At 38.7% G+C, this 27,821-nt stretch overlaps 1 long non-coding RNA gene across 1 annotated transcript; it reads right to left on the reverse strand.

Moving 5' to 3' along the window:
• Window positions 1–426: 426 nt before the first annotated feature.
• Window positions 427–8,391, reverse strand: LOC143887128 (uncharacterized). The gene is made up of 3 exons (XR_013254073.1): window positions 7,997–8,391; window positions 6,875–7,154; window positions 427–1,758 (listed from the first exon to the last, which is right to left on the reverse strand). It is a non-coding gene; the product is annotated as an uncharacterized LOC143887128 (long non-coding RNA).
• Window positions 8,392–27,821: the final 19,430 nt, after the last annotated feature.

The following is a 27,821-nucleotide window of genomic DNA, read 5'->3' on the forward strand; positions in this document are numbered from 1 at the left end:
ATCGGTTCGGGCGTTATCCTGATTGAGGGCGTCTTACAGCATATTTTGAGTCTTTGGAGGATCTCGCAGTATGTCCTCAATCAAGATAACTAAAACCGACTGATATGTGAAATACAAGGTGATAACCCAAGAGGGAGGGGTGAATTGGCTACTTAAAAATTTGGGGCTTAATTAATTGAATTACTAAAACCAATTTACAAATTAAACCTTAACAAGTTTAACCTTTGATTAATCAATAAAGATATTAAGAGTAAGGGTTTAGATGTTATTTTAAACATGCATTCACTAACCCTAGTTCAATTAAAACATAGACGTAAGTTGGGTTAGAGATTACCAATCACCACAATGTGCAAATAAGAAGGAGAAGGAGAAGAAGAAAGCATCCACAAGGCATAAGTTTTATAGTGATTCGCTCACAACTTGACCTACTCCACTCTTCTAAGTTTTCCTCGGGATTCTTCACTAACCCAATAAGATTCTTCAAAGGACGAATCTTAAAGCCTTACACCAACTCCTTCTTCAAAGGGATCACACCCTTTTCTGCACGAAGCCTTTTCGAGGACAACTTCCTCGTACAATTGATTTACCTTTCTTTCCGGGCCAAATCGAAGACCCTCAACTATAGAATGAAGAAATAAAATAAAAGAACTCTTAATTCCTCTTGATAGGCTGATTACAACTTTCAAAGCTCACAAACTCTCCAAGGAATATATACAAATATAAAGCCTATTGAGATCCTCTTGATAGAATGTAAAAATGCAAGTTCAAAGAGGTTTAACCTTTCATATAAAAGTTTAGGTTCAAGAAGATGGGATTTGATCTTGCAAAAGGTTATGTAGAAAGGTTTAGATAGTGTATGTATAGCCCACAAGGAAATATGACCGTTTGGGGGTAAAACTATAATTTACAGGGTTGAAAAAGTCAACCTGCGAATGCCCCAACGGATCTATTTTCTAGTCTCGGTGGTCGACCGAGGCACGGCGATCGTCCACCCTTATCGGGCTCTTCTTTTGAAATTCAAAATTCATACCGGTGCGGTCGACTGGCCCAATGGCAGTTGCCCGGCAGGGCTTACTGTTTGAATTAAATTTTTGCTCAAAACACTATCGCGGTCGACCGGACCCATGGAGGTCGACCGCCCACACCATACTGGATTGTTTCTGTCTTAAAACAGAAATGCATCCGCGGTCGACAGGCCCGATAGAATTCGAGATAGCCCGGATTTCCAACTTCCATCCCACGGTTGCCCGGCCTAGCCTGGTCGACCGGCCCTGAGTGAAATTCCATTTGAACTTTAAAATCCAGAGGCTTTTGGGCTATGGTCTTTGGGCTTTAGTCCAAGGTTTTCAAACACATTTTTGGGTGTGTTGATGGTTTTCAAAGATGTAAAATGTTAAGTATAAAAACCATTTTGAAAACCTTTTGAAAGTGCATTTTATATAAAAACAAAAGGACTCCAAATACATTCTAAAAATAAGAACCTTGAGTCTTCTTGGAATGTCTTGGCTCCTTTGCACTTTTTTGGACTTCTTCGGCTTGGGTGAACATCTTGACCTTATCTTGGCTCTTGTGACATCCTCCAATCTTCACTGCATGTTGTGAGGTGCATGAGGTGTCACCAATGACTTATTCAGCTCCAAGCTTCTTCTTGACACTTGCTTAGGAACTTGTGGGATCTTCATGATGAGCTTCTTTACTTGAGCATCTTCAAATGAGGATGACTCCAATGTAGGTGCAAGCTCTTGGTTCCTTTGATTCCTGATCCACAAGTCATGTGTTGTGAAGAGTGTGTGATGGCGATTATGACATGAAATTTTTGTATACAACACAACATCTCAAAGAAACACATTAGTCTGACAATGCTAATCAATTTGTGTTTGCTAGCATCAAAACAAGAAGGTAAGGTGAATGATTGAACCTATGTGCACCCTTGGGCTTACATTCTCCCTCTTTTTTATGATGGCAAACAAATTGATTAGGGAGGAAGGAGATATCAACCAATAGATAAATAAGCCTGGTATGATATACACAATAGAGCATAGCTCCCCCTCACTATATGCACAAATATATTTAATAACTGTAAAAAGATATGGTGCATATACAATTGGACTACATAATCAATTCTCAAAATTCTCCCCCTTTTGGCAACAACAAAAAGGTAGGAATAAACAAGTGAAAGCGCAAGTGTGGTGTCAAGATGATTAATAGCTTTGCTAAGCTATGTGCCTTGTATATGATATATCATTCAAGCTCTAAGAATGCTTATCAGAGAGAAAACACAAGTGAAATGCATGATAAGCCAATTTTTTTTTTTCATCAAATGATTTGCGAGTTAAGCACAATAATAGGGGCAATAAACCATGTGAGTATATCACATTGGTCTATATCATTATGAATATATAACCATTGATCTCTCCCCCTATGAATTTGTCATAGGCCCTAGGTGAAACCTGTGTTGGAATGCATGACAAGGTATAATGATGCAAGGTGAATGATTTGAACACTTGGGCTTTATTTACAACTTTTGAAGGTAGATAAGTACCTACCTGAGCAAAGATATGCTCAGATCTATGACTTAATCATTTAAGTTTACAAGTTGTATGTTGTTGGGGATTTTTTGACATGGGCAGAGAAGTCTCTTTCTGAGCAAGAACATGCTCAGAACTATAACACAACTTTTGAGTTTTGAGTTGTTTGACCCTAAATAATTATACATTTGTAAGTGAAAAGCTCCCCTTGATCATGTGCGATTAATCTAAATGTAATTGACTCTAGCACATAAGCCCATGATTTTAATCACCTTACCCATTTCAATTTTTGCTCCATTCAAATGAGAAGTACACTTTGAATTAGAATGGATGATTATTAGACATATGATTATAAAATTGAAACAACTATAGTCTAATAAACACTTGGATACCAAAATAATAAACAATCAAAGGAGTACATATCCATGGCAACCAAAAGAACTCATGTATATATATAAAGATGAGACATGAATAGATCCCATATACATGAATAAATGATGGAAGAGACACACCCACTTCACATCATGAACCAAGATAAAAACATAATCAGAGATACATGAATAGATACTGTTATACAATCTCTGAGACATAAAAAACAAAATAATCCATAAAGCCCCTTTCTGGGCAGATATCCTATACATCCATAATATCAAGCCCATACTGGGCATCCCAACATACTATCCACAGGCCCATCTAGGGCAACATCCACATAGTCATAAGAGCCCATGCTGACAATGTCCAAAAGCCGAAACTAGGCGAGAAGAAGGAATCAAGAAATATGATCAAGCTGCTAAAAGATGTGATCAACTGCAGCTGCTGTTGAGAAGGTGCTGGTCATATGTCAATCCTGAGGAGGAGGAGGATGGTGTTCACGGGGTGGAGACCGGGAGGTATAGTATCTGGTGGACTGACTCCTCTGATAAGCTTGCATCATCTCCCTATGCTGCCTCGCCATAAGCTGCATAAGTCTCTCATGATCAGAGGCTCTCTGACTCCTTGCAGTTGTAAGAGCAGTAGAGAGGGTATCAAACCCAGTTGTGAGGGTGTCAAGTCTGGAGGTGACAGTGCCTAGCCCAGTCCTTAATGAGGTAATGTCCTTGGCAAGATCCTCATACGAGCCAGTGGTGGGAGCTTGACGTTGTTGAGCCTGTCTCTGCTCACGTGCCCTAATATCGCCCTGTATTTGAGCCACCTCTTCTGCTTCTCTCATGGCCTCATCAATCTCATCGGCTGCAACCCCACTAGGACCAGCTCCACCAGGGATAGGAATTTTCATAAGTATAATGGTGGTATGGTTGAGCGCTAGATCAGGGTTTTTGTAAGACTCCTTAGATAGATCAATTTTTCTATTCCTTAAGAGTCTAGTGATCATCATCCCAAAAGGTAGACCTCCCTGTCCTCTCTTGACTGCCTCATCCATGTACCCATAAATTATGAATCCTAGGTTTAACTTGATTTTCTTCATGATACAATGGATCAGGAGGACTTCAAAAGGCTTCATTGCATCAAAATTTCCGGCTCTAGGAGTGATGTTGTAGGCTACTATTTTGTGAATCAATCTGGCAGTAGGATTCATTGAGTTGGCATTGATATTCAATTTATCCTCAGGAGGGGGTACCATTCCTAAGGTATCATACACATCTGTCATGACGAAGTGATTTTCGATTTCATTCTTACCCAAAAGAAAATTCTCATTCCATCATTGTGAACTCCAATCCATCTACGAAAATCAGCTAAGTTTAGCCCAAATTCTCCTTGAAGGTATGTATTCATCACAACACCCTTATGACTAATGTCAAGGTTTGCATAGAAATATCTAATCAGGTCAGGGTAAATTATAGCACCGTATTCAAGAAACAAAATCCAACCTTGAAATGAGAAGAGTAAAGTGAGATCAAACTTTTCAAAGTCCTTGAAGATCACCTTTCTTCCTGAGATGATTACCTTGTTTGTGTATCCATTGTAGCGATCCATGGCTTTCTTGTTGAAGAAATGTTCGTTGGGGAACACCTCTTCTTCCGATTCGGTTCGCGCCTTTTTGCCCTTTTGTGCGATGGTTTTCCTTGATGCCGACATTTTAGAGTTTAGGGTTTTAAGAGAAAATGAGAGATGGAGGAAGGAAATGGAAGATAACTCACTAGAACCCTTTAATCTTGAAGCTTTGGCACTGAAAATTGATTTAGAGATGAAGAGGAGCAAAAAACCTAAGAGAAAAACAAATGGCAGGAGTGAAAAATGAAACTGCGGAAGCCCTTTAAAAGCAATTTTCGATCGTCACGGTCGACCGGGATATCGAGGTCGCCCGCCGTGACGCTACTATCCATTTTTATTTTTCACACGAGACCATCCGTGGTCGACCGGGTTACCGCGGTCGTCCTCCGCGACAAATCTGTTTTCCTTTTTTATTTTTGTCCAGATTGCCTTCCGCGGTCGCCCTCCGAGGCTCGGTCGACCGCCACACTCCTGTTTTCAATTCATTGATATTTTTCAAGGGATTTTGTGGACAAATCGATTTTCTCCTATTTTTCTCGCCTTTATGGGATTCTAATGAACATGCAGGCTCTATCCCTAGGCAATATGAGAACATCTAAAAATTCATTTCGATTTTTCTAACATTGATGCTCAAGAGGATGATTGGACATATATTTTCGATGGAGTTCTTTGTGGATGCTCTAGATGAATTTTGCTAGATACACAATATGATACATGTCGATCTATGTCTAGCAATGTTTGACATGTTAGCTCTTCTAGTTGTGGATGCTAAGTGCATATGTGTGTGTTTTTGCACTTAGATGGATTTCAATAAACGATTTTCAATAAAGCATAACATATAGTCTAACGAGGTAATTTCTTGTTTTCTTTATAGACTATAAGGATATATGATGTGATCATGAAGCTCAATAAGAAGGATACATTCTATCAACAACACGACTGATGATATGTATCTATGCTTAATTATAAAATGATATGTCATTAAAGCACACGTGATTTAGATACAAATAATGCACTATTGAATAGTATCTTGATAGAATTCATATGGTATAACAATTAAAGCACAACCCCATATATTAATAATTTTAAATAATGAGTTGAGTGGGGTATTTTGGAACCCAAATCAATCTGGTTCCAACCAAGTTTGTGTGTGGGAGTGTATCTTTTCTTATCCACACAAACTTGCTTGATTTCACAAATCTAAGCCTACACCTAGATTTGTGATGCCCTAATCTACCACAGTATGAACATGAATACGTGTGGGTGGATGAAGAACAACTAGAACCACAAGAATACATATGATGACAAACATCTTTGTCCTTTTCTTCTTGTATTCTTTGGTTCTTCATAGAGAGATCTTTATTAACTAATTTAATCTCATTAAATTGATTTTCGAAACAATTTATTTCTTGAGATAAATTAGCTTTTAATTTTTCTTCATTCTCACAAACAAGTTTATATTTTTCACTTAAATCTTTGTTTGTGTTATCAAGGCTTTCCTTTTCTTTTCCAAGGATATTGCACTTTTTAATTAAGTCATCATTCTTGTTTATCAAGATTTTGCTCAGATGACTTAACTTTTCATTTCTTTTCAAACAATCATCAATTTCTAACTTTAAATTTTCAACTTGTTTTTCTAAATAAAAAATTGAATGTTTGAAAGAATTTTCCTTTGCAAAAGATTTTTGTAGAGTCTCTTCTTGTCTAGAAACAATGTCTTTATCATTTAAGGAGAGACTACTATTTTTCTCATAAAAAATTTCAAGATTTGTCCAAATATCTTTTGCATTGGACCATGATGAAATTTTCTCAAAAGTATTGGGACATAGTCCACAACATATTATAATAATAACTCTTGAATTTAATGAAAATTATTTTGCATCATTTTTAGTGCATTTTCTTGGAATAGAAACTCCCCTTTCAATGACATCTAAGATGTCAAAGTCTATGGATTTGAGATAGGCAAGCATTCTTATTCTCCAACCTCTAAAATTTGTTCAATAAAAAAATAGAGGAATTATAGCGGATTGGCCTAGCTCAAAATCCATTGGATTGTCACGGATCTTTGTCTCTTGTAGATTTTGAATTAAAGAAAAATCTCTTTAAGAGCCTTAGCTCTGATACCAAGTGAAATACAAGGTGACAACCCAAGAGGGGGGGTGAATTGGCTACTTAAAAATTTGCGGCTTAATTAACTGAATTACTAAAACCAATTTACAAATTAAGCCTTAACAAGATTAACCCTTGATTAATCAATAAAGATATTAACAGCAAGGGTTTAGATGTTATTTTAAACATGCATTCACTAACCCTAGTTCAATTAAAACATATACATAAGTTGGGTTAGAGATTACCAATCACCACAATGTGCAAATAAGAAGGAGAAGAAGAAAGCATCCACAAGGCACAAGTTTTATAGTGGTTCGGTCACAACTTGACCTACTCCGCTCTTCCAAGTTTTCCTCCTTGGGATTCTTCATTAACCAATAAGATCTTCAAAGGACGAATCTTAAAGCCTTACACCAACTCCTTCTTCAATGGGATCACACCCTTTTCTACACGAAGCCTTTTCGAGGACACCTTCCTCGTACAATTGATTTACCTTTCTTTCCGGGCCAAATCGAAGACCCTCACCTATAGAATGAAGAAATAAAATATAAGAACTCTTAACGCCTCTTGATAGGCTGATTACAACTTTCAAAGCTCACAAACTCTCCAAGGAATATATACAAATGTAAAGCCTATGGAGATCCTCTTGATAGAATGTAAAACGCAAGTTCAAAGAGGTTTAACCTTTCATATAAAAGTTTAGGTTCAAGAAGATGGGATTTGATCTTGCAAAAGGTTATGTAGAAAGGTTTAGATAGTGTATATATAGCCCACAAGAGAATATGACCGTTTGGGGGTAAAACTTTAATTTACAGGGTTGAAAAAGTCAACCTGCGAAAGCCCCAACGGATCTATTTTCCAGTCTCGGCGGTCGCCCGCCCTTATCGGGCTCTTCTTTTGAAATTCAAAATTCATACCGGCGCGGTCGACCGGCCCAATGGAGGTCGTCCGGCGAGGGCTACTGTTTGAATTAAATTTTTGCTCAAAATACTATCGCGGTCGACCGGACCCATGGAGGTTGACCGCCCATACCATACTGGATTGTTTCTGTCTTAAAACATAAACGCATCCGAGGTCGCCCGGCCCGATAGAATTCAAGATTGCCTGGATTTCCAGGTTCCATCCCGCGGTCGCCCTGCCTAGCCCGGTCGATCGACCCTGAGTGAAATTTCATTTTAACTTTAAAATTTAGGACCTTTTGGGCTATGGTCTTTGGGCTTTAGTCCAAGGTTTTCAAACACATTTTTGGGTGTGTTTATGGTTTTCAAAGATGTAAAACGTTAAGTATAAAACCATTTTGAAAACCTTTTGAAAGTGCATTTTATATAAAAATAAAAGGAATCCAAATACATTCTAAAAATAAGAACCTTGAGTCTTCTTGGAATGTCTTGGATCCTTTGCACTTTTTTGGACTTCTTCGGCTTGGGTGAACATCTTGACCTTATCTTGGCTCTTGTGACATCCTCCAATCTTCACTGCATGTTGTGAGGTGCATGAGGTGTCACCAATGACTTATTCAGCTCCAAGCTTCTTCTTGACACTTGCTTAGGAACTTGTGGGATCTTCATGATGAGCTTCTTTACTTGAGCATCTTCAAATGGGGATGACTCCAATGTAGGTGCAAGCTCTTGGTTCCTTTGATTCCTGATCCACAAGTCATGTGTTGTGAAGAGTGTGTGATGGCGATTATGACATGAAATTTCTGTATACAACACAACATCTCAAAGCAACACATTATTCTGACAATGCTAATCAATTTGTGTTTGCTAGCATCCAAATAAGAAGGTAAGGTGAATGGTTGAACCCATGTGCACCCTTGGGCTTACAAAATGACCGGACGTAAAAAAAGAAGAATGTGGGTTTTTAATTCCCTCCGTTTGTTCGACGCCATTGGAGCAGAAGGGCTCTCAAATCTGTCTCTTTTGTCTATGGTAGGACCGGAGATGGAGTGACAGGATAAGGAAAGGGAACATAGCCATTTTACAAAGAGATGTATGCGATTTACATTATAGGTCCCAGGGCAAGAGGAGCCCTGGACCTTATAACTACCATATACCGGATTTTATAACAGAAATGCAGAATGGTGGGAAATAAATATATATTTTAGCAATGGAGCATGTTAGCCCAAGAGTTCTCATGTGCGGCCCTACCCATTGTTTTGATGACAACAAACCCAAATTAATCAAAGTAGGTTGGTACTAATGATTTCCCCATGGTAGGCTTACACAGAAAATTTAGAGTATAAAGGTGGACAACAAGGTAGAACATGGCAATCAAAGGCAAAGTGAAGATCCGTCAATCAAGAAGGACAAAGACAAATCAAGTTGAACCTTAGAGAAGAGCAATCAACATCAAGATGGAGTCATTAAGAGCTAAGTCAAGTTGAAGACCAAAGAACAAGCATGAACAAGGAAAGCTAAGCAAGCTCATTCAACCATCGGACTCAAGAGGATTATTCAAGAATAGGTTGAATGGAGATCAACTTCAAAACAAGATTGCAAGTGTTTTCAAAATGATTTTAAAGCAAAAATCCAAACATCTGTTGAAAACCATAACTAAGACCATGTGCTTTTCTATCACAAATGGACCCAAATATTTTTTGATTGAGCCAAAATTTTGTCCACACCCTTCTCTCATATCTACTTTAATATGTACAAAATTTGGGAAGAAAACACATTTATTTACTAGCAAAACTTGCAGACCAGACCTTACGGCAGAAGTCAGGTTCGATCATCTGGTTGATAAAAAGGGACCCAAATATTTTCCATATGAGCTAAATTTTGGTACATAACCTTCCCTAATATCAATACAAATGTGTACAAAAAATTAGAGAAAAACTCATTCAATTGATAAGTGAACTTGCAAATCAGACCTTGCGGCAGAGGTCTGCCATTTCATCTGTTGGTCCTTGGAGGCAGCCAGACGTCTGGAGTCGGAAAATATGACCGTTGGGAGTTGCGGCTGGTTCTTATTTTAAAATTTTAAAACCCAAAAATGCCTATTATGTCCTCCAACGGTTATATCTTCTAAGGGGCTATATATATGAGTTTATTTTCATCATTTGAACACTTTTGCGAGCTTGAAAAAAGAACCCTACTTATGATTTAAAATTTTCAAGCATTTTTACAAAAGCTCTTCTTCTTTGCTCTAAATCTTGCAATCTACTTTGAAGAAGATCTTCTTAAGCCTACTTGCAATCTATTTGAAGAAGAATCACTCAAGATCAACTTGCCATCATCATCAACAAGGTCAAGCTTGAAGCTCAACTTGAAAAACATCAACAACAAACCAAGCTTCATCAAGCCTCATCGTGCAATCATCTTCCAGAAGCATTCACAAGCTTATTTGCATATCTCTTTGTAAAGAAGAAGCTTTGTACTCAAACTTAAGTGTATTGGCCTTTGAAGAAGGCACACACACTTGTATTCTTCAAGAAACTCTTGGTGGAGAGTTGGTGGAGAGGGCACCGTATTTAAACCCCTCGTATACATTGTAAAGGTGGAAAGGACACCAATATTAAATCCCTTGGAATTGGGGAGTGCTCAAAAACACGGAGCCATCTTCGTGGGCGAGTGTTGAAGACGCGGAGCCTTTTTTGTTGTATCAAGAATCAAGCTTCATATAGTGGAATCCCTCAAGGAGCAAAATTTGAGAAGAGTGGAGTAGGTCTTGTTTTAGATCGAACCACTATAAACCTTGTGTGCATTTCTCTCTTGGTACATCTCTATCTCTCTCTACTTTATCTTGTTGTGGTGTTTGTTCTTTATCTTTTTACTTGCATGAATCATCCACAAAGTGTGAGTTAAAAGAATAAAAAAGAGTAAATCAACTAGGGTTCCACTAAGTGTTTGAAAAAAACCTAAAAGAAACCATTCCTCTTATTCCTTATCTTATTGTGGGATTTGCATTTCATTTATAATATTAAATCATCCACCCAGGTAAAGAAACTATGATTTTTTGGATAGAGTCTATTTGAAAACGGTTGAAAAATAGAGAACCATAGGTTTTTTTTTTATCTTAAAATCAACTTCTAAATCAGTAAAATTTGATTTTACTCTTACCCCCCTATTTATTGGGTCGGATGTCAATTTCGCAATTTACGAAATTGAATTTGCAAATTCCGAACCAATTTCGCGATTTGCGAAATTGGTCTGACAGCCAGGTCAGGTCGGCTGTCAGATGTTAGGTCGGCCAGAATTTTACAAATTGCGAAATTCCCTTGGAATTTCGCATGTCTGGGGGGGGGGGGATTTTGGTCCAAAACTTAGTTTTTTGAGTTTTTTTTGGAACTTCGAAAGACCATGTTTTATTCGTTTGGACTCCAAACCGCACACGGTCAAATCCGTTGGATTCCTTGTTACAAGGAGAATCCAACAAGTCTGGTCTCGCGAGTCGGTTTTGGTGAGAAATGTTTTTGGGTAAAAACATACGTATTTTTACTCAAAGTTAACTTCTTGTTGAAATGCCATGTGAAAACGGGCTTTTTGACTGTACCGTAAAAGGCGGGTGGCGTGTCAAGCCTTGATGTTTATTGTAACTTTGGGACAAATTCATTTTTGAGAAATCATCCCCATTTCATGAACTCGAGAGAGAGATCGAGATAAAGAGAACAGGGGCTAGGGGCTCGTCATGAGACACTCCCTCGCGACAACCTATCATTAGTACCACCTTGACAAAATTGTGTATCTACAAATGCCCCTCTTTGGTAGAGGGTGCAAGGCACACAAATGCCAAAGTAAGGAGACAATAAAATTTTGTCACTAGGGACTAAAGATAGGGTTGCAAGACCTACGTCGGGTCCTTAAGCGTGCAGCCTTTACCGATGAATCTTGCTGTCAGATCCTTGAGTGGAAACCTCTTGCTGACGGTTTTGAGTTTTAAAAATACGACTGTTAGAATGAGTCTTTGGTGAACGTTGTTTCTAATAGCAGGGAGGGTCATCTGAAGTCAGGTCTGGCGGCTGACTTGGGGAGGGACCTCAAGGGATGTCGTTCTAACATCCGGTGCTAACACTGATAAAAGGGGTGCCTGTGTGTGTAGACACCCCATTTTGATCAGACCCTAAATCACCGTGTTTGAATACAAATCTCATAAATAAGTGAATTAGAGTCCCAAAATTCACCTAAAGGTAGTCTAGGATCCCAATAAGGTCCCTACAAAATTTCAGCAAAATCCGACAAAAATTACCTAATAGGACGAGCCGAGTTTGTATCATTTTACTAAAAGGGGACTGAATTATCCAGTTAATCAGCTGCCCTATACACTAGAATAGAAGGGGAGTACATTAGCTGAGCCGGAGCATATTACCTTAAGATCTAAGCTACCTAGAAAAGGGGGGTGGATTATTCCCACTAATCTCTCACTAACACATTACCTAAGACCAACCTATTCAGAAAAATCAAAGCTAAAATAAATTAGTGAAGGGGGTGTCTCAAGGCAGCTAAAGGGCAAAATAAATAAGAAAATCTATAAATAGAAGCTCCAGGGCTTCCATTTGTAGAAAATCTAGGGTTTTCCCATCTTTGTTAAGTGTGAGAGAGAGAGAGAGAGAGAGAGGAAAACCTCATTTCCGAGCATTTTCCGGCCAAAATCCGGCCATATTATCCGGCTATGAAAGCTCATCCTTATTAGGAGACTTGTTTAGTCTCGTTGGCAATCTTTGCTTCCCTCATAGTCCCATTAGTAGCACACCCCTAGGAGACTTGCTAAGTCTCATTAGCATTTCATCTCCTCCGTCCTTCCTCTGCCATTTCTGAGACTTACTTGCTTAGTCTCATTAATAGAATACCCCTTATGTCTTATTCCCCCTACTAATTAGCGGTTAACGTAGTCTTTCTAAATGATTACTTTTATCTATCATTGCAGGGGCAATGATAAGGTTACTTGGAGCCCATTTCAATTATCTGTTCCTTTTCTGATTAAGAGACTTGCCTAGTCTTGATAGTCATTCATTCTCTCCTCTTTGGATTAGCCTTTAGGATATTGTCTGTTAGTCTAAGAGTCTTTCCTATAGTTTAGGAGTCTGTCATATAGTCTAGGAGTCAGTACTATAGTTTAGGATTTTGTCTTATAGTTTAAGAGTCTGTCCTATAGTCTAGGAGTCTGTCCTATAATCTAGGATTTTGTCCTTTAGTTTAGGTATCTATCCTCTTAGGTTAGGGCGATGATGAGGATACTCGGAGTCTTCCGTTGTCTCCCCTTCTTTAGAGACTAGCTCAGTCTTATTAGATTCTGTCGATTCACTACTTGGGTTCTTAGCATCGTATAGGGACTCTTATTCATTCTTTTTGGGATTCCCTTTAGCTTCAGGGATTCTTTCCTTAGTGTTGACATTCTGCCAAGTAGTGGACCACGATGTCAGTCTTATAAGTTTCCCTTTAGCATGAAAACACATAAAAATAACAAAAACAATTTAAAAAATATTAAAAATCACAAAAACAACTTAAAAAATACTAAAAATGTATTTCGAAAAGCTGTTTCCGAACTACGTTGGCTTGATCCCTTTCCACAGGGTGCGTAGGCAGCTTGGGCTCACCCAAGTGTAGTCAAACATTTCAAAACAAAACCTTTTCAAAACCTTGTTTTCAAAAAAGGAAAAAATAGTTTTCAACCAATAACAAGGAAGAAAAGGTTGTTGATAGCACTATAAGGTCAACGCTCTCACAAGAGTTGATTTCATTAGACATAGGTGATAGGCAAGGATGATTGCCCTTTCTAACCTATCATGCCCATTTTCTTCCTCTAATTCTTTTTATTGATTCATTGATTTGTGATTGATCTATTTAGCATAGCTTTGCTTAGATCATTTGCTTATATTTCCTTATTTGTAGATATGCTACTGATTATTGCTTCCTTGCTTTGATCACATGCTTACACATGCTTAGCTGTAGTATTTCTGCTTACCTGCTAGCACATGATACTTGCTCACTATCTTTTGATATTAGTTCATATCTGCTTAGCTGTAGCATGTATGTGGATGTTTACTGCTTTCTTATATGCTATCTGCTAGGCTATAGTGGAGACAGATATCAGGGTCATGCAATATTGGGATTGCACTAGTCTTTTCCGCCTCCCCATGAGAGATGTGAGGATTCATTGATTCATATTGTATTATCTGGTCTGTATATTTGAGAGGGGGAGACGACGGACTCTAGTGTTTTTTCCAATGTTGGGTAGAACTAATATCAACCCTCCTTAGGTTGTGGATGGTTTTCTTTTCTTTTGTGGATGTGATTGCTCATTCCCGAACTATGTATGCTGTAGATAGATCGTTTACTCGGGGATGCCGGTTCCCATTACATGTTTTCACCCAAAATTTTTTAAAATTAATAAAAATGGCATTAGAGATCGAGTTTCTCGGGCGAGTGGGGTGTCGAACACCTTCCCCACTCTTAACCAGGCATGAACCTATTCATTCTGGAACATGCTTTTATGCATATTCACAAAGTTCATTTATCGGTTCCAGGCCTTCATCTTGGATGGCGACTCTAGTCATTAGTTTCCCATCGGATCCATGGATCTGTGTGAGGACATTTATTGAGGTACGACTTGGTTTCGAGTTTGACTCCAAATCAAGTGGTATCGCACGCCATTGCTCATACTGTGAGGGCATCACCGAGAGCCACACGGAGCTCTCCATCTCATGTGGAGATTGAGGTTGGTGGGGTCTCAACCCGCTGTCGCCTCGAGGGTCCCACAGACTGGCGACTCTGCTGCGGATTTCTTGATTTGCCTAACTATGTAAAATGCCATTATTATTAATTTTAAATAAATTTGGGCAAAAATTTCTAAAATGGGAACCTTATCGTTTAGAATTCAAGGGGCACCAAATAGGCACGCAAACTAAATGCACACACAAAACTCACTTGCATCCACTGCATATTATTATCTCTTTTGTTACTTTATTTCTGTTATGGATGGTGTATGAGATTACTTTATTCCCCTTTTTTAGGGTACATCCAGCTAGGACAGACTATTAGGGTGACGCGCCCAGTTGTGACACCGCTTGGGATGTATACTCAACTCTTAGCAGCCCTCGGGGTAACGGGACATAGTCCGTACATCACCTGGATACTCGTGGTGTACACTTGGTCTATGGACCGGCTAAGGGACCTATGACCTTACTTGACCTCCACATTATTTCAATTTGCATGCATATAGGATGAACATGTGTACCTCACACATGTAAGCCTAGGCTAGAGCCTTGTCCAAGTAATCTCCCACTGACTTTAGATCCAGTTGTGCTTATACCTAAGACTCATTCCCTCTACATGCTTGTCAAACACTTTTTGACTAAGGGACTTTGTGAAAGGGTCTTCCACGTTATCCGCTGAAGCCACCCTTGCTATGGCAACATCTCCTTTGTCTATGATCTCCTGTATCACATGATACTTCCGAAGGACGTGCTTAGACTTCTGATGAGACCTTGGTTCCTTTGTTTGAACAATAGCCCCGCTGTTATCACAATAAAGCGTAATTGGTCTCTCAATAGAGGGAACGATGCCAAGGTCATCAAAAACTTCCACAACCAGACTGCCTCTTTCGGCGCATCACTAGCAGCGATATATTCTGCTTCAGTGGTATAATCTGCTGTGGTGTCTTGTTTACAACCCCTCCAAAATATAGCTCCACTAGCCAAAGTAAAAACAAAGCCTGAAGAAAACTTCATCTCATCAACGTCAGACTGAGAGTCCGTGTCAGTAAAGCCAGAAACGACTAACTCGTCTGCTCCATAAACTAAACAATAATGTTTGGTTCTCCTAAGATATTAAAAATATGTTTAACCACCGTCCAATGCTCAGGACCTGGGTCTGACTGATATTTGCTAACCACACTTACAGAATGACAGATATATTGCCTTGTACATAAGATGGCGTACATAAGACTTCCCATAGCCGAAATATAGGGAACTTTATTCATCATTTGCTTCTCCTCATATGTCTTTGGAGACATCTTCTTGGATAGCCTGATTCCATACCTGAAAGGGATTAATCCCTTCTTAGAATCTGTTATATTAAACCTTGCCAATATCATATCAACGTAGGCCTCCTGTGATAGCCCAAGCTTCCAACTTTTTCGGTCCCTAAACAATTTAAGTCATAATATATAAGAAGCTTCACCCAGATCCTTCATTGCAAATGTACTGGAAAGCCATAACTTTGTATTAGATAACATTCCTACATCATTCCCAATAAGTAGAATGTCATCCACATATAGAAGAAAAAAGGTTACGGCAGTTGACCTTCTTGTATACACAAGCCTCATCAACATTTTGAAAGAAGCTAAACTCTTTGACTGCTTGATCAAAACGATGATTCCAACTGCGAGATGCTTGCTTTAATCCATAAATGGATCTTTGCAACTTGCACAGTTTCTGATTATCCTCTCCAGCAGCCTCAAAACCCTCTGGCTGGACCATATAAATATCTTTGTGAATGTTTCCATTCAAGAAGGCAGTTTTGACGTCCATCAGCCAGATCTCATAATCATAATGTGCAGCAATAGCTAACAAAATCCTGATGGATTTTAACATAGCTACAGGCGAGAAGGTTTCCTCATAATCAATTCCAGCCTTTTGAGTATAACCCTTTGCCACAAGCCATGCCTTGTAGGTCTCCACCTTTCCATCAGGGCCCTTCTTCCTCTTGAAGATCCATTTGCATCCAATGGGCTTAATACCCTCTGGTGGAACAACTAGAGTCCAGACCTTGTTGGAATAGATAGAGTCCATTTCGGATTTCATAGTATCTTACTATTTGCTCGCATCGATGTCTGACATCGCCTCTCTATAGTTAAGGGGATCCGTTTCTTTTATGTTTGGATTAATTTCCTCACCCAGATAGAGATATCTCGGAGTAGGCTCATTAGATTCTGTAGACACCCCATTTTGCTCTACCTTAATCGATAAAGAAATTAGGGTTTGTTTTCCGTCGGTTTTCCAATGTCTTTCTTTCCCGCATCCGTTTGTTACATTTCTAAATATTTTTGGTCGTTTCCGTCGTGTTTCGTATTTTCCCGCTAAATGTTGAGAAGGATTATTCAGAAAAATCTAAACCAGAGAGAATTGGGACCCGTTTGGTGGGCCCGCATTGGGTGCTTCGATTAAATTTGGATCGAGAAAGTTGGACCCATTTGGTGGGGCCGCATGATGCATTTTGATTAAATTCGGACTCGTTTGGTGGGCCCGCATTGAACATTTGTTTAAAATCGAATCAACCGAGGGCCCACATTGTGGGGCCCGCGTTGTGGGGCCTCAGTGGGGCCTCTTGTGAGGCCTCTTATGAAGAGCAATGATGGTAGCTCTCCACTAAGACAACATGATGGGCCCTCCACTAAGAGCAATAATGATGGACTCTCCACTAAGAAACATGATGGGCCCTCCACTAAGAGCAATAATGATGGACTCTCCACTAAGCAACATGATGGGCCCTCCACTAAGAGCAATATTGATGGACTCTCCACTAAGAAACATGATGGGCCCTCCACTAAGAGCAATAATGATGGACTCTCCACTAAGAAACATGATGGGCCCTCCACTAAGAGCAATAATGATGGACTCTCCACTAAGAAACATGATGGGCCCTCCACTAAGAACAATAATGATGGATTCTCCACTAAGAGGGACAACATGATGAGCTCTCCACCAACATATCTCTCTCTCTCTCTTTCTCTCCCTATATATATCTCCCTTCCCATCCATAAGAAGGAGGAGAAAAAAAAAAGAAATTTATCTTCCATTATCTCTTTCTCTTCCATTATCTCTTCCAACCACTCCCTCCATCATTTTCTCTAAGATATTCTTCTTCCATTAATCTTTTCAAATCACTCCCCAATCCCTCCCTCTAAGAGAAAGCGAAAGACGGCGGATCGGATCGGCGGCGGCAAGATCTTCACTACAGGTAGGTGCATTGTTCTCGAAATATTTCCGTATTTTTCCGAATTATTCTGATTTTTTCCGCAAATTGTGTTTTAAAAATGGAAAACTCTTCAAAAAACATCTTTTGATGAAGAAAAATTAAATTATATACCAAACAGATTCTAAAATTAATGAAATTTCGTGGGAAAATAATATGTTACTGATTCATTTTACCATGAATTTTTAAAGATTTTTGGAGTTTATTTGGTATATTATTTAATATTTTCTTTGAAACTTATCAGATTTTAGGAGAATTTTTACTAACATCAGATCATCATTAAAATTCATAAAATTTTTACAGTAGTCTTATCTTCCATATTACTTGTTACTGTAAACTTTTCGTGTGATTTGGATCTGTTTTAATATGGGATGTAGTGTTAATTTATAATCTGGTCTGGAAATTGTAAAATCCGAAATTGGTAGTAAATAATTTCTAAAATTCATGAAAATCTCACTGCATGCTATTTTGATTCATATAGTATTTCTGTAGAAATTTCATAGAATTTAGAGTTATATTTCTACTAGTTTATGTGTTAATTGTGCAATCTGGACATTTAATGGTTTAATCAAGATTAAATGTGAATTTAATGTAAAAATATGCAAAACTCATCCTGTAAGCTACATACATTTTCATCTTGCTGCTGTAGAAATTTCAAATCATTTCGAATTTATTTGCAACAATTTCACTTGTAAAACCGCTCATATGCTTAAAATTGATAAAATCCATGGAAAATTCGAAATTAATTGAAAATCATATAAAAATTCCTAAAGAACTTTAAAATTCTGTCACATGTTCACTCCTTAATCCATTGAAACAGAAATTTTAGGATCTTTAGATTTTCCTGGAAAAATGGCCCGTGCATCCATAATCGTATCCCAATTGCAACTTGATCTTTGACAATTTGAATATTTAAGTTATAGCATGTTGTTGGCTCCGAGGTTAGTGTCCACGGAAATCCTGAGATTCTGCCAGGCAATAAGATGCTATAACCTAAGTATTAAATTGCACAAGGAAAGAGCGCACGATTCCCTCCTTTGGATGCCATTCAAGGCCGAAATTGGTGAACCCTAGAACCATTGGTAATCCTTAAATGTCTAGAAACTGAAAATCTTCGAAATCTGAAACTCATTAACCTCGAGAACTTAAATCGATTTATCTTGTGTCTTTCGGAACCATTGGATTATGGTTTCCAATCTAAGAACCATTAGAGCCCAATTTAGGAACACTGGTGTCGTGCCGTGTCCTAGGTTTTAGGGAGTCCTAGAGTTAGGAGTCCAGCCTCATCACGGACGCTTGCTATGAATAGCAACCGTACCATAGGTCTAGTTACACTAGTCACCCGATCTTTTCCTAGGACAAGCCTAGTAAACTAGGATGTAGGCAAAACCTGCATTAGTCTAAGGGACAACTTGCATTCAGACAAGAATCATATAGCATCTTAGATGAAATCCTAAGATAATAAAATCCTCAACTTGAATTAAATAATTCCTCTTAAAACTGTTGAAACAGTCAAATCCGTCTAAGTCGGTGTCCTAGTTGAGTTAGGCATATGTAGCTTAGCTTAGGTGCACCGAACTACGTCGACTCTGATCCCAGTGAGGCTTGGGTACGTAGGCAGCTTGGATGTCTGACGGCATACCACCCGCGAGTCGGCACCACAACAAATTGTGGTGTTTTGTATATTAATTTTCTTGTAAATACTTAATCAAATCAGTTAGGGTTTTCCATGATATTAGAATTCTAGGAGAACTTTCACTTAGAATGAATCCAGACAAATTAATAAATCAAGATACACATCTAGGATTCACATTGAAATTAGATTCTAGGATGCATGTCACTTAGTTCGCACAATAACATAGAGTTGAATGAGCCATTTAAAATAAATTTAAAAGAGTTAGCTTTTGGAATCGAAGACCGATTATCGGGCAGGAATGGTGCATGTGGTGGATAACTCCCCATACCTTCCATTCTCGTAACCAGGTAGCGAGTCTAGATTTCTGGTTAATTACGGGTCCTAGATCCCACATCTAGGTGGCGACTCTGTCAGTCTCTTTCGTGTGGAATTCGGATTGCCTTAGTGATCCCAAGTTTACAGGAAAGACAAATTCAAATCAATAATTAAAATGCACACGCCAATCGCGTGGGAACGAGAGACCAAGAGAGAGCGCGCGGCGGCTCGCGCCCCACGCCCCTATCGCGGGATCATGTCCCACAGATTCTTGCTCAGTTTCCTCATATCTCTCTATTGGATTATCATATTGCTCTTCCAAGGCAATCCTCTCTATCTCACCTGCATCTAAGATGAACTCTTCTTTCAAGAATGTGGCATTTCGGCTTACAACACAAGTTTGTTCGCCAGGGATATAAAACCAGTAACCCTTTGTTTCCTTAGGATATCCAATAAAGAGACACATTTCGGTTCGAGTCTCTAACTTGTCAGCACTTATCCTTTTAATATGGGCAGGACAACCCCATATCCTCATGTGATTCAATGAAGGTTTTCTACCCGTCCATAATTCATATGGAGTCATTGATACTGACTTAGTTGGGACTCGATTAAGGATATAGAGCGCTGTTTCTAAGGCATACCCCAAAAGAAAAAGTGGTGCCTTGGCAGAACTCATCATGGAACGAACCATGTCTAACAAAGTTCGATTCCTTCTTTCTGACACACCGTTCAACTCGAGTGTGCCAGGTGGAGTCCATTGAGATGTTATTCCATGTTCTTTTAAGTAGTCCTTAAACTCATCTGAGAGATATTCTCCTCCCCTATCAGAGCGAGGAGTCTTGATTTTGTTATTTAATTAGTTTTCTACTTCATTCTTGAACTCCTTAAACTTTTCAAGGGTCTCAGACTTACGTCGCATTAGGTACAGATATTCGTATCTTGAATGGTCATCCGTGAAAGTCACAAAGTAGACAAACCCTCCTCTCACAGGATGAGAAAGAGGTCGACAAACATTAGTATGTATTAACTCTAACACACTTTCGCTTCTTCCACTCTTGCCTTTAAAAAGAATTTTAGTCATTTTGCCCTGTAGACACGATTCACAAGTTGGAAAGGGTTCCACTTGAATAGAATCAAATGGACCATCTTTCACTAACCTTGTGATCCGCTCTACGCCAATATGACCTAATTGAAGATGCCAAAGTTGAGTTGGAATTACAGTGTTCCTTGCCCTTTTGAGGTTCGAAACATCAACTCTTGGAACACTCTCGATGTTACTCACAACCTCTTGGCGTTAATTAGATATAAACCATTTGAACATGTACCTTCAACTATAATGGAATTCTCATTTTTAATGAAAACTGAATTTTTATTGAAATTAACTGAATACCCATCAGAGATGAGTTTCGAAACAGAAATCAAATTCCTTCTTATAGAAGGTACATAAAGACAATCTTTTAAAAGTAAATATCCACTACTAAACACCAAATGAAAATCTCCTACAGCCTGGACTGCAACCGTTGCATCCGTTCCAACCTGTAGGATGAGCTCGCCTTCAGTCAGCCTTCTGCTTATCCTGATCCCCTGCAAAATATTACAGATGTGTGAGGTCGCACCAGTATCTACACACTAGAAAAATGCAGGACCAATCATATTTGTTTCAGCAACGAAAACTTCCAACATACCTTGAGAAGGCTTCTCGCTCTGCTTGCTAGCTAAGTAGCTCCTGCAGTTCTGCTTCCAATGACCAGGTTTGCCACAATGGAAGCACACTTCGTTGCCCTTGCTTGACTTTTTCTTTAAAGTTTTCTTATTCTTTGCCGCTAGAGCCTTTTTCTTGGAGCCTTGGCCTTTTCCCTTTCGTTTCCCCTTACATTTCCGTTTGGAGGCTGAAGGTACACTACCCTCAGCTATGAAAGAACTTTTCTTATTTGTCTTTAGCAGGTCCTCGGTTGACTGTATTTGGTTCAACAACTCAGTCAACGTCATCGTCAACTTCTTCATATGGTAGGTCATTACAAACTCTTTGAATGACTCTGTAAGGGAAGCTAGAACAATGTCAACTGTAGACACCCCATTTTGCTCTACCTTAATCGATAAAGAAATTAGGGTTTGTTTTCCGTCGGTTTTCCAATGTCTTTCTTTCCCGCATCCGTTTGTTACATTTCTAAATATTTTTGGTCGTTTCCGTCGTGTTTCGTATTTTCCTGCTAAATGTTGAGAAGGATTATTCAGAAAAATCTAAACCAGAGAGAATTGGGACCCGTTTGGTGGGCCCGCATTGGGTGCTTCGATTAAATTTGGATCGAGAAAGTTGGACCCATTTGGTGGGGCCGCATGATGCATTTTGATTAAATTTGGACTCGTTTGGTGGGCCCGCATTGAACATTTGTTTAAAATCGAATCAACCGAGGGCCCACATTGTGGGGCCCGCGTTGTGGGGCCTCAGTGGGGCCTCTTGTGAGGCCTCTTATGAAGAGCAATGATGGTAGCTCTCCACTAAGACAACATGATGGGCCCTCCACTAAGAGCAATAATGATGGACTCTCCACTAAGAAACATGATGGGCCCTCCACTAAGAGCAATAATGATGGACTCTCCACTAAGAAACATGATGGGCCCTCCACTAAGAGCAATAATGATGGACTCTCCACTAAGAAACATGATGGGCCCTCCACTAAGAGCAATAATGATGGACTCTCCACTAAGAAACATGATGGGCCCTCCACTAAGAACAATAATGATGGATTCTCCACTAAGAGGGACAACATGATGAGCTCTCCACCAACATATCTCTCTCTCTCTCTTTCTCTCCCTATATATATCTCCCTTCCCATCCATAACATAAGGGAGGAAAAAAAAAAAGAAATTTATCTTCCATTATCTCTTTCTCTTCCATTATCTCTTCTAATCACTCCCTCCAATCCCTTTCATCAATATATTCTTCCATCCCTCTCCCTAATATTCTTCTTCCATTATCTCTACACTCCCTCAATCACTCCCTCTAAACACTCCAGAGAAAGCGAAAGACGGCGGAGCGGATCGGCGGCGGCAGGATTTTTTATATTTTTTTGGATTGGGCGGAGATCTTCACCACAGGTAGGTGCATTGTTCTCAAAATATTTCTGTATTTTTCCGAATTTTTCTGATTTTTTCCGCAAATTGTGTTTTAAAAATGGAAAACTCTTCAAAAAACATCTTTTGACGAAGAAAAATTAAATTATATACCAAACAGATTCTAAAATTAATGAAATTTCGTGGGAAAATAATATGTTACTGATTCATTTTACCATGAATTTGTAAAGATTTTTGGAGTTTATTTGGTATATTATTTAATATTTTCTTTGAAACTTATCAGATTTTAGGAGAATTTTTACTAACATCAGATCATCATTAAAATTCATAAAATTTTTACAGTAGTCTTATCTTCCATATTACTTGTTACTGTAAAATTGTCGTGTGATTTGGATCTGTTTTAATATGGGATGTAGTGTTAATTTATAATCTGGTCTAGAAATTGTAAAATCCGAAATTGGTAGTAAATAATTTCTAAAATTCATGAAAATCTCACTGCATGCTATTTTGATTCATATAGTATTTCTGTAGAAATTTCATAGAATTTAGAGTTATATTTCTACTAGTTTATGTGTTAATTGTGCAATCTGGACATTTAATGGTTTAATCAAGATTAAATGTGAATTTAATGTAAAAATATGCAAAACTTATCCTGTAAGCTACATACATTTTCATCTTGCTGCTGTAGAAATTTCAAATCATTTCGAATTTATTTGCAACAATTTCACTTGTAAAACCGCTCATATGCTTAAAATTGATAAAATCCATGGAAAATTCGAAATTAATTGAAAATCATATAAAAATTCCTAAAGAACTTTAAAATTCTGTCACATGTTCACTCCTTAATCCATTGAAACAGAAATTTTAGGATCTTTAGATTTTCCTGGAAAAATGGCCCGTGCATCCATAATCGTATCCCAATTGCAACTTGATCTTTGACAATTTGAATATTTAAGTTATAGCATGTTGTTGGCTCCGAGGTTAGTGTCCACGGAAATCCTGAGATTCTGCCAGGCAATAAGATGCTATAACCTAAGTATTAAATTGCACAAGGAAAGAGCGCACGATTCCCTCCTTTGGATGCCATTCAAGGCCGAAATTGGTGAACCCTAGAACCATTGGTAATCCTTAAATGTCTAGAAACTAAAAATCTTTGAAATCTGAAACTCATTAACCTCGAGAACTTAAATCGATTTATCTTGTGTCTTTCGGAACCATTGGATTATGGTTTCCAATCTAAGAACCATTAGAGCCCAATTTAGGAACACTGGTGTCGTGCCGTGTCCTAGGTTTTAGGGAGTCCTAGAGTTAGGAGTCCAGCCTCATCACGGACGCTTGCTATGAATAGCAACCGTACCATAGGTCTAGTTACACTAGTCACCCAATCTTTCCTTAAGACAAGCCTAGTAAACTAGGATGTAGGCAAACCTGCATTAGTCTAAGGAACAACTTGCATTTAGATAAGAATCATACAGCATCTTAGATGAAATCCTAAGATAATAAAATCCTCAACTTGAATTAAATAATTCCTCTTAAAACTGTTGAAACAGTCAAATCCGTCTAAGTCAGTGTCCTAGTTGAGTTAGGCATATGCATATGTAGCTTAGCTTAGGTGCACCGAACTACGTCGACTCTGATCCCAGTGAGGCTTGGGTACGTAGGCAGCTTGGATGTCTGACGGCATACCACCCGCGAGTCGGCACCACAACAAATTGTGGTGTTTTGTATATTAATTTTCTTGTAAATACTTAATCAAATCAGTTAGGGTTTTCCATGAAATTAGAATTCTAGGAGAACTTTCACTTAGAATGAATCCAGACAAATTAATAAATCAAGATACACATCTAGGATTCACATTGAAATTAGATTCTAGGATGCATGTCACTTAGTTCGCACATTAACATAGAGTTGAATGAGCCATTTAAAATAAATTTAAAAGAGTTAGCTTTTGGAATCGAAGACCGATTATCGGACAAGAATGGTGCATGTGGTGGATAACTCCCCATACCTTCCATTCTCGTAACCAGGTAGCGAGTCTAGATTTCTGGTTAATTATGGGTCCTAGATCCCACATCTAGGTGGCGACTCTGTCAGTCTCTTTCGTGTGGAATTCGGATTGCCTTAGTGATCCCAAGTCCACAGGAAAGACGAATTCAAATCAATATTAAAATGCACACGCCAATCGCGTGGGAACGAGAGACCAAAAGAGAGAGCGCGCGGCGGCTCGCGCCCCACGCCCCTCTCGCGGGATCATGTCCCACATCAACCTGCGTCTCTGAATCTATGATGGCCCCCAAGATGTCGAGTTCATTAAGAAAACCTATCATCTTTAGCATGTGGTCCCTAACCGGGGTTCCCTCTACCATCTTAGTCGATACAAGGCCCTTAATCACTATCAGCCTAGCTGTGCGATTCTGCTCCCCAAAAAGTTCTTTTAAGTTTAGCATTATTTCCTAAGTTGTCCTCATTCCAATATGTTGTTGTTGTAGCACATTGGACATAGAACCAAGGATACAACACTTTGTCATTTCATTATCCTCGGACCATTGCTTCCTTCTTTCCCTCACATTTTGTGGGGCATCGGTAGACGGCTCTTCTGTCTCATTAGTGGTTAGAACCCAGTAAACTCTCTCAGCTGTTAAAACCAACGTCAAATTTCTTTTCCAGTCTATATAGTTTGGGCCGGTTAACTTATTGTCATCTAAGATCCTAGCTAGTGGATTGAAGGAAGCCATTGATCTACATACAATAAAATGAAACACATACATAAGTAACAAAACCACATTTGAGTTCATTTAATTCATGACACATTTCCATCGGATCTGGATTTTCGATCTACGATGGTGCCACCCATTGTATGTCTCATTCACGGGTCTCTCAACCCCGTGAATTAAGAGAAAAAAGTAATTTCTCCAATGGGTATCGGAAACTTATCCAAATCTTTGAATAAGTGGATTCTTCTAATCCATTATGTCTCACATAACATCTGATTTACATTTTGGCCTCCTAGCATCGCGGTATGTATATCCTTTGGGCATCAATACCCTTTGCTTGGTTAAGTTACACCCACTGCCTCAGAAAACCATGCAAATCTACAAAGGCTTCTGCTTTGGCATTGACCTTTGCATCTTCACACATCCCCTTTATCCCCATGGGAATCTAATGGTTACTCTAGCTAAGGGAATAGAATCGGCTTCTGCTTTGGCATGTGACCGTTCTATCCTTTTAACTAGCCAACCATCAGATGGCTATGGAAGGCCATGGAATCTAATTCTTTCAATTTGGATTCCATTATCAACTTAATATATTTAAGAGGGAATTCTTATAGTGGGAGAATGATAACAACATGTCATGCAAGTTTCAACATAAGTAACCATCCAATAGAAACAATAACATACATCAGAAAAATAAACCATCCACAAACCATTCATCACATGAATACAACCATCAAACCATAAACTCAATTTGGTATTTGGGTTGTAGGGAACTTCCACTAACCTTATTTAAATAAGGGTATCCCCACAACTCAACGGTACCAAACCGAGGGTGAATTTTGGGCAACTTAGTGCTTTCGCACTAGGGATATTCGCCGACCTCAAGACGAATCATCCAAAGGGGCAAAACTCAGATATATGCCTTACCATATAAGGCCATGTACATCAGCAACATTGATGTATAATTCCATCCTTGGTCGAATTAAGAGCTGCCATCATCTGCCAGACCATCTGAAGCATCTCCATCCCATGGTTGATTTGATCCGTCCACCGGCCTCTTTGTCAACGATACGATCATCAACTGAGCTTATTTGAACATGAATAAACTACCATAGTATCCTACACTAACCTAGGTAATCTATACATCATGATCAAATCTCCATGGGAAACCAGTTGTCTGCACAACTGCCCAGAGGGAGTATAATAATTAAATAAAATTAAAATTAATACATTGCGGATAATATGTGGAACAAACCACAAATGAGAAGATAAATCACTTGCACATCAGCACATAAAATCATAAAATAACTTATGCTTGTAGCGCACAAGTTGAGGTCCAAACTCCCTTTCTGCCCAATATTCACCTTAAGCGATTATTTCGCACTTTCAATAGATTGATTAATTTTTAATTAATATATAACCAATCTGATTTCCATTAGAATCCTCATAAAACAATTTTATATAATTTAAGAAATCACCATAAAAATATTTGCACGAAAACAAGATCGTTTGATAGGAAAAACAAAAATTTGTCCTGTGCTGGGGACATAATCCGGATAGCATGACCTTTCGGATAATTCTGAGTGGGATTCAATTATCCGAAAGACCTATCATGGTTCTGATCATGCTACAAACTCCCCAAGATATTGTTTGAAAAATCCATGCCTCGGGTGAAAATAAAAAACCCGTTTTGATTTTCGCACCAAAATTTCAGCAATTCCAGCAAATTACATGCAACTTCAAAAAATCATATCTCCTAATCCGCCCGTCGGATTTCGATGATTCTTGATGCGTTGGATTCATATTCAAGTGTACTTTCCAACCATATTAAGAGATCATCTGAAAAAAATCTAGTAAGTAGATCAGATCCACTGTTTTCTAAAAATAGTCCTATGTCTATTAAAATCACACAAAGACTAGGAACCTCGGATAGCCGGGATAAAAGTCCGGGCTCACAGCGGGTAACCACATGATCTATCTTTGGTTTGTTAGCCTCCTAATCTATTCCCTAGTTACTCTGATACCACTTGTTATAAGGGTCGTATAACCCCCAAGCAAAATCGCTATGCGCAGCGGAATAAAATCGCATAGTATAACATTATACTTCAATTTTGCCCTTAGCCTAGGATTTCTAGGAACTAGATTATATGTTGGTGATAAAATAAATAGATAAAATCATACCTTTGTAGAAGTTACAATGAAGAAGATCATCTGTTTGATCTACTCCCCGAATCGTCACAAATAAACCCTTCTTCGCTAACGAGTTGATCCGATGGAATCTGCTGATTTTGCACAAGAAATAGAACAACCTTTGTTCTACTTTTATAAACTGATCCAAATTAGTTCTTTGGATGGGAAATCCAATAGTAGATGACGGAGCTTTAATGGTGATGAACTAGAAGTAATGGAGAGGGAGAGAGAGAGAGACGTTTTTCACTTATGGGAGGCTTTCCAAAAGCAAACCACACACATTAAGAAAAAAAAAACGTCCAACTCTTTATATATCTTTATTGATTGTATTTGTTTGCCTTTTTGAAAT

The sequence above is a fragment of the Tasmannia lanceolata genome, unplaced genomic scaffold (genome assembly GCF_043159265.1).
Source record: "Tasmannia lanceolata isolate RefF3 unplaced genomic scaffold, GAP_Taslan_0.1 ptg000012l, whole genome shotgun sequence".
NCBI lineage: Eukaryota > Viridiplantae > Streptophyta > Magnoliopsida > Canellales > Winteraceae > Tasmannia > Tasmannia lanceolata.